Genomic DNA, 8,893 nt, shown 5'->3' on the forward strand with positions numbered 1-8,893 from the left:
TGCCCAGATGTCTGCTTCTCCTGTCTGCTGTGGCTCCAGCCTGGCCACTCGTTCCTCCGCAACTCCTGACATCAGAGACTGGACGATCTCCCGGCTCCAGCTTTATCTTCGTAGCAACAACATCCCATTCAAATCTACAGCACGTAAGGAGAATTTGTTTACTTTATTTCATCCTTCCCGTCGCAGGCGCTATGACGTCATCACAGATTGTTGCTTTACCCAGTGTTGCCAAGTCTCACAACAAAACAGGTGTTTCTACAATTTTCAACCTGTGACTCTCAAGAAACAAGCCCAATTTCTGCTTATTATAAGCGGACTTGAAACACCTCGCCGCGCACCGACTGCATCTCCACGAAGCGCATCTACATCCGGAAAACTCCGAAGGCGGAACCACAGCACCTGTCAATCAAAGGCTCATTCAGCAGTTCCTGAGCATGCTGGCTCCAACTATAACCTTTCAGGTTACCTCCCCTCACTACAGGCATCCAGCAGGCCCCTGCAGTGACCTCTTTGGCCACTATGGGTGTCCAGCAGGCCCCCATAGTGCTCCCTTCACCTCCAACTATAACCTTTCAGGTTACCTCCCCTCACTGTAGGCGTCTAGCAGGCCCCTGCAGTGACCTCTTTGGCCACTATGGGCGTCCAGCAGGCCCTCAAAGTGATTCTTTCTCTGTGAAATGCTTTTCTTTCTGCTCATCAGCAGTTTTGAGCATTTGTATCCAGAGATTGTTTTGCCAGATTTGTAATAACTTCATTGAAGGAACCTGTGCTATTCCGACTGTAACTTCCTTCATTTCCACTCACCGTAACTCCACCACACCCAGCATCAACAGTCCCTCACGAAGATTGCTCCCTGCAATATGCAAATCGACCACGCCATATTCTTAATCAAAATTGCTGGGAAAAACGCATGACTGGCTAAAGCCAATATATCAAACACATTTAAAATCATGCCCATTGAGCCTGTCCTCAGGGGATTGTATTTTTTATATTTCCACTTTTCTGTCCGGTCCCCCTCCTACTAAACGCAATCTTCTGTCTCTCCTAGGCCATTTAAACTACATGGGAGCATGGGAGGATTTGCAAACAAGAGGAGGCCATTCAGCCCATCTTGCTCGTTTTGTTGTTAGTAGCTTATTGATCCCAGAATCTCATCAAGCAGCTTCTTGAAGGATCCCAGGGTGTCAGCTTCAACATTACTAAGTTGGTTCCAGACCCTCACAATTCTCTGTGTAAAAAAGTGCCTCCTATTTTCTGTTCTGAATGCCCCTTTATCTAATTTCCATTTGTGACCCCTGGTCCTGGTTCAAAAAGTCTCCTGGGTTGACTTTGTCAATACCTTTTAGGATTTTGAATGCTTGAATCAGATCACCGTGTAGTCTTCTTTGTTCAAGTCTGAATAGCTTCATTTCTTTTAGCCTGTCTGCATACAACATGCCTTTTAAATCCGGGATAATTCTGGTCGCTGTTCTTTGCACCCTTTCTAGAGCAGCAATATCCTTTTTTTGACGAGGTGACCAGAACTGAACACAAAATTCTAGGTGAGGTCTTACTAATGCATTGTAAATTTTTAACATTACTTCTCTTGATTTAAATTCAAAACTTCTCACAATATATCTGAGCATCTTGTTGGCCTTTTTTACAGCTTCCCCACATTGTCTAGATGAAGACATAGCTGAGTCAACATAAACTCCTAGCTCTTTTTCAAAGATTCCTTAAATTCCAGTATCTTCCATATGATATATTATGCACATTTTTACTGCCTGTGTGCAGTACTTTACACTTCTCTATTAAATGTCATTTGCCATGTGCTGCCCAGTTCTGAATGCTGTCTAGATCATTTTGAATGACCTTCGCTGCTGCAACAGTGTTTGCCCCTCCACCTATTTTTGTGTCGTGTGCAAATTTAACAAGTTTAACAAGTTTGCTTGCCAGAATCTAAATCATTATGTAGATTAGGAATAGCAGAGGACCTAATACTGATCCCTGTGATACACCACTGGTTACCTCGCTCCATTTTGATGTCTCCTCTAATCAGTAATTACAGTTGGGAGCGGCTGCTCCCACGTTCCCCACCCCCCATCACTGCAGGCGTCCAGCAGGCCCCTGCAGTGACCTCGCTGGCCACTATGGGCGTCCAGCAGGCCCCCATAGTGCTCCCTTCACCTCCATCTATAACCTTTCAGGTTACCTCTCCTCACTGCAGGCGTCCAGCAGGCCCCTGCAGTGACCTCGCTGGCCACTATGGGCGTCCAGCAGGCCCCCATAGTGCTCCCTTCTCTGTCAAATGGTTTTCTACCAGCTGCGAGCTTCAACAGGGCCCCACAGCCCCCTTCTATTCCTTACCTCAGCGGTCACCCAGCATTTGTTCTTCTTTCACCTTTTCACCTGATTTATTTCCAGGTCCGGATTCGCAGCTGAGCAGTTTTCCGGTCATTCCTTCAGAATCGTAGCAGCTTCTTCCCACGGAGTTCCAGACTCTCTTATCAAACGGTTAGGTTGTTGATCCTCCAGTGCTTACCAAGTTTACATTATAACAAGTATTACGGAGCCTAAAAATGCTTTTACAGAAATGTGCTCTTAAGTGTTAGTAGCCTGCCTGGAGGAAGGGCAATCGAATCAGCCATGGATTCCCAGAGGTTTATTTCCCAAAAATGGGTTTTGTTTTCCTCTCCTGCGTGCTGATGATCATTTGTTAAAGGTTGGCTAAACCTTCAAGTGGGCTATATTCAATTCTAATTGTGGCATTGAGACCGGCTTGTTCTTTTTGTGGGTCTCAGCCTCGTCCAGTCGGCCAGGCAGCGAATCCTCAAACCAAGTTAGGTTTGATGCCAAATGAATGTGTATATACAGCATTCTTTTCTGTTAAATCGCATACTCCGCATTCCCTACAATAAATATTTGTACTAAAACATTTTGTGATTGGTGTTCGTCCCGAACTACTGAAATGAAATTTATAATTAAAGTTCGGGAGGAGGGTCAGACACCAATCTCCGCATCACCAAATTGAATCATTCAATTTACACATTAGCTAATTAAATTGTTAGCACTATAAATACCCTCTTCACTTATCTCTCAGTTGCGTTTTGATTTCATCGTAACCCACCACCTCCCCATCTCCACCTTTCTTAATAACAGTTTTTATGTTTTATCAATGGGGGTCTCGAACTACTGAACTAAATAAATATCCACCAAAAAAAACCAAAAAAACACAGCCAGGTGCCTGTTCATTACTTACAAAAGACACTTTGTTAGCCAAAATCACTAAAGCTAAAAAGTCAAATAAACACATTAAATTACCCCCAAAAGGTTAGAAATGTGTCAAGATACTGAACTACTTAGCAGGCCCAAGAAAAGGTGATAATATTTTAAACTTCCATACCCTCCCTTAGGTTCACAGTGTGTCATCTTACCTCCCTTTCATTAGCTAGTGAAATGCCTTTCATTTAGTGAGATGATTAACTGCTGATGTGAGAGTTAAACCTTTTTCTCATGCCTTTGCCCTGACAGCAGTGATGGCTTACAGTGGCTCGGCCCAGGCGCACGAGTTCTCTGGTATTGTTCACTGCTAATGAGCTTTATAATAGATGTCATTGTATTCAGGCTTGTTCCAGCTAAAATAACTGAAAGAAGCCAGACTTTTGCAGGGAGGTAAGATGTCGCTATATCAAGTCCCAGCCAAAGTATTCCAAAAGGAATTAATAAGTATTTATTTGTTTGTAATTAACCCATATGCAGCCCAAATGTTGCTTTTTATTCTGTTGTTTCTTTCTATTTAGGTTTATTGTAACATTCCCTTACATTTGGTTGTGACTACCCTGGTTTAGCTGACATGAGAAATCACTGTGTGGGGTGTGATACAGCTTATAACACATTTCAAAAAGTGCGTTGACTGAAACCAGCTTTTGTTCATGTAGGGTAATGCTCTTAACCCTGTTTATGCATTTCCTACATTGACTTTAATCATGAAGAGCTGGAATCATGACATTTAGGGCCGCATAACACAGCAGGTGCCATGCAGCAAGTGAGTGTGCTGTGATGTGCAACAAAAACAATAGAGCTTATAGTTCCTATAAGAACTAGTCACACTTAAGGTGGCATACAGGAAAAGCAAAAAGACCATCACTTTCCAGAATTCTGTACAGCCGGCTCTAGAAACTCATTCTTACCCTCTGTCTTGAGGCTAGTAAAGGTCATCAACATTAAAAGTGTCCCTTTCGTACAACGGCATATATTATCGGTCCAAAACCTTTGACTTGTACAAAAAACGGCCAAGTTAGAATAAAGGGACCAGCCATAAAATGATGTGATGTCTGTAAAAGGGACCAACTTATATACTGTACAAAAAAGTGCCAGCTTTGTAAAGATCTGATGTAAAAGTGTTTCAGTTAACAAGACACAACTGGAGTAAGCTTAGCATTGTTATTGCATTTGGAACTGCTAGCCGTATGTAAAAGTAGAGGTCAGAATATAGCTGAAAAGAAAAGAAACATGCACCTGCAGGGTTTGAACCCACATCCAGATGTGCCAAAGACTTAACCACAATGCTTGACACCGTTAGGCCATGCTGTCTGTTCACACGGCTGTTTTATTTCATACAACCACATTGGCCTATCCACAGATATTGAAAATGTGTTTTTTAACACCTTTTTTTCCGCTGACCCCAGGGGGTGTCATTTTGACCTTTTTCGGCTTCGATAGTTTAGTGTTTGCTAAAAGGAACACATGTCAGATTTGGTGCCTGATCCTCTAGTCTTAATCAAAGTATCGGAAGATAAGGACGAGTTGTTACAATAAAGTGAATACCAGTGCAGATCTAAAAACATTATAGAATATTAACACTCAGTTTTAGACTGAATCTGCAAGAAGTTATTCTTTTTTTAAGTTACTGTGCTTTTAAAAAGCCCCTTGGCTGACCTGGACATCGTGTAATTGAAGCCATGTTTGGAGCTGAAAGCAAATACATCTTCAGGATCTGTGAGATGTTAACATCATTCAGGGGGAGATCAGAGCAAGAGAGTTGCTTTTCCTCCAATCGGTCGATTCTACTGTTGATTTCCTAACCAATATTTCATTTTACTTGCCACTAAATTGTCTACAGCTGCTCAAGTTTATTTTCTAAACTGCTAGCAGTGTACCATCATAATTTGGTACATGGTCATATATTGGTAAATTGGAAATACAAAATTGTGCTGGTCTTTTTAACCCTGTGATATCAAATAGGCCTAGTAAATCATGTATATAATGTGGCCACGTTGTACTGTCTGCAGGACCCTATTGGCTCACATGCTTGGAGTGCAGGGTGAGTCTTCTGATGGTTTGCTTCATCAAACTTTGCTTCAGCGACCCCTGCTGTTCAGTAGTTTGTTAAGAATACTGTAGGTTCAGCAAAGAGGCAAAATGAACATCCAACACACATATGACATATTTTAAAAAAAGTAAAAAAGGTTTATATCCATCAGATAAGATCAGTTTTTTTCTTTTTCTCCATAGGCTTACACAATACAGCACATCTGCTTTGTAATAACAAGTCTGGCTACATGTACCTGACAAAGCAGATTGGAAATTGAAATACTACTTCAGCTGTAAAGTCATTCCAACATAAATCTTTAAAATCATACCGTTTAGTACTTGCCTTGTACTATGTTGCCTTGTCTGAAGTGTTTGAAGTGAATTCAACTGTGCATTCCCCAAACAGCATCTGTGAGTGTCTTCAATGTAGGTGTAATACTGCCATCTATTGTTCATGAACTTACGTGCTATTCTATTTTTGTATTTAGACATGCAATGTTTTGTAATATGTAAGTATCCACAGTACATTAAAAATATTGTAGTGATCCTGGGGGGAGGGAGGAGAATCAGGATAGTGTGAGGGTGTGTGTGCGTGCAAGGGGTTGCATGGTGGTGTGTGCATGCAAGGGGTTGTATGGTGGTGTGTGTGTGCAGGGGTTGCATGGTGGATGTATGCATGCAGCGGTTGCATATTGTGTGTGTGTGTGTGTGTGCGTGCAGGGGGTTGCATTGGGTGTGTATGTGTGCAGGGGTTGTATGTTATGTGTGGATGTGTGTGCGGGGGAACTGGGGTGCAGGTTTGGCATGAAAGACGTGAGTAAGGGGCGGAGGGAGCGAGGGAATATAAGGGGATGTGTTGAAAAGACCGGGAGATTGGGGGAGAGTGTGAGAGAAGGTTGTGTTTAAGGGAGATAGAGAGAAAGCGGGAAAGGATAAAAGAAAACAAATAACTACTTACAATAATTTTACTTCATTTTTGACTCCCAGTTCCCTCCCCTCACTTTATAATTTTATTTTATTAATTGATTACTGTACAAAAATAAACGGTTTGAGCCTTTCACATCATTACTCATGGCTTCAGTTTCATTTCTGTTTCAGAAGAACCCGAAAATGCTACAATGTGTATCTGAATGAGGTATAATTATTAATTTGTGTTATTATACTAATTGCATTTTTGATGCAAGCTAAGCCCTAGAGGAAGTTAGGGTGCGGTTCTTACCTTACCAAAAATGCAAAATGTTACCATCAGAGTCATTTTGCCATATCCTCACTGCACACAATTTTGCTGGCCCACAAGAAACAAAATATTAATCTATAGTGTCAGAACATTGTTTTCGGGAAACCATGAAAATAGAAGTAGCACACTATTATTGTAGAGGTATTATTCCTGAAAAAAAATCTACTTGACCCTGTGCTTTATAATAGGACATGGGTTTACAACAAACATTTTAAGTACCGCATCAATGGGTGTCATTTTATGGTAATTAAGGAGAGACTATGCTAATATTGTCATTGTCAAGCATGTGCTATAAATTAAGCGTGAATTGTATTGTGCACATTAGCAACAGGTGTAACTGGATATTTCTCCAAATTAATCACATTTTCAATTACAGTAAGAGAAGTACCTTTGTTTTAAAATCGTCTGTAACAGTGTGATGTGATGCTACGGTCTTAAGAACTGTAAGCTAATATTTTACCGACTAAGCTACACAGAAGGGTCTGCTTGATGCTGACATTCAGTGGTCTTATCAACGACAATCCGAAGGTGTATGTATCTCGACTTTACTGTATTTGTAATTTATATTTATAAAGAAATAGACAGGAAAAAATGACCCGTTTTGAGATTATTCAGAGAAGTCTGTTGTGAAATTTCAAAGAATGTACTTTTGACAGTGATGGGGAAGCACTGATGTAGTTCTGTGCCTTTTCCCTGGTTGGTATTTTTTTATAGAGTTTCTTTGGCTCTGCGTTATTTGTTCTTAAGACTTGCAACAGGATTACAGGAGATAAGAAAGTGTATTTCAAGCTCAGAAAGTTGATGATTCTTCAGTTGGTCTTCTGAATTTGACATACTCCGACCCATGGAATGATGTTAATCGTACCAAACTGGCAGTGGCCTCTCCACCTTTTCTCCAGAACTGGAATCAGCTATGGGTGCATCACTTCATATTAATGGTAGTTTGCCATGGCTAACAATGGCAATTGTACTAAAGAGAATTCTACACATCTATGTTTTTAAAATTGGTGAACTTGTAAAAACACAGTCCCATTTGACAAGATTTTGGAGGCCCTGTTTGAAAGGAGAAAGAGAAATACAATAACTGTATAAAGCTATCCGCGGTCCTGTTTTCTTCTGTGTCGATCCACTTTACAGTACATTGTGCCAAAACGTATGCTGATAATGTAAAGTAACTAAGACTTGCCTGTTGGTAGCTAGTTTAAATATAAAAACAAACAAACATAGCGGTTCTACCCTGTACCCTGCAAGACCATTACCTAGGTAGCCAGCAGGGGTATAAGATATTATCAACAACCATCAGCACTCCATACACCCAGAATTTGCTTTGAATCAGCTTTTAAGCTTTGAAATAACTGGGATGCGATTTTTCCTTATTCTGGAAATGCAATTTCTGTCTGAATCACAAGTTCATTTTAATTTAATTTCAAGCAATCTATGTACTAATCCAAGCACCTGTCGCTTTTTATTTCCTTTAAAGGAGCTGATTACTTCTATTTGAATTTGATCAAATACTTTTGTGACAAAAGCTGCTACATGTTTGGCCTAATAAGTGTATGTCAGACGAGTTAATTGGTATTAAAACCCTTTTATCTGGGGAAGAAAGCTTCCACTGATAAAGCACACACAGACCTGCAGCCCCGAGTCTTCTCTAATTCATTTCCCTCAGCCACAAGGCATCTTGGATGAATTGGTTAGCTCTGTAAAACAGCTCTAATGTTAATGGATTATCTACGTCTATTAAATTATCCCTTGAACAAAAGGACAGAGGCAATTGTCTCTTGGAATTATATTGTAGCAATGGAATAAAGACACATTACAGCTCCATTCAGATGTAATACACCTTGCCTGTAGGGGGTGCAAGCTCTTTTTTATTGTATTTTATTTTTTTCAGCAGGGATAGCTTGTTTTGCTGCAACCAATTTTAATTAACCAAGGGGGCTGGAAAAAAGGGAAATGGACAGTGGTGTAGTCGAACTGCAACTCGCATAACAGGCAAGCTTAGCCTAATGACTCACATTTCACGTCAGTAGTCCTCTTGAAGCAACGAAAAGAGCATTAGAAACTACTTCTTTAAGAAGGTTAAAAATGCAGAGGAAGACGACAGCAACAGTGCATCGACTACAGCAGCCCCTTTCACACTGATTCTGGTTGCCCGGTTCACACTCCTGCGTAGTGTTAAACCACGTGCATGGGTCGTACCCGGGTTAACGCGGGTCCCAGTGACCCACCTCCGGATTGAGCGAGCCAAAATGTCTGACGACAGACAAAATAACAAACAGCCACGCCTGCGTGAAGGTTTCACTTCCGCAATTAATTTTTTTGTTTATTCTGATTAGCCATATTTTTGTTGCTTGAGACACA

The sequence above is a fragment of the Acipenser ruthenus genome, chromosome 4 (genome assembly GCF_902713425.1).
Source record: "Acipenser ruthenus chromosome 4, fAciRut3.2 maternal haplotype, whole genome shotgun sequence".
Lineage (NCBI taxonomy): Eukaryota > Metazoa > Chordata > Actinopteri > Acipenseriformes > Acipenseridae > Acipenser > Acipenser ruthenus.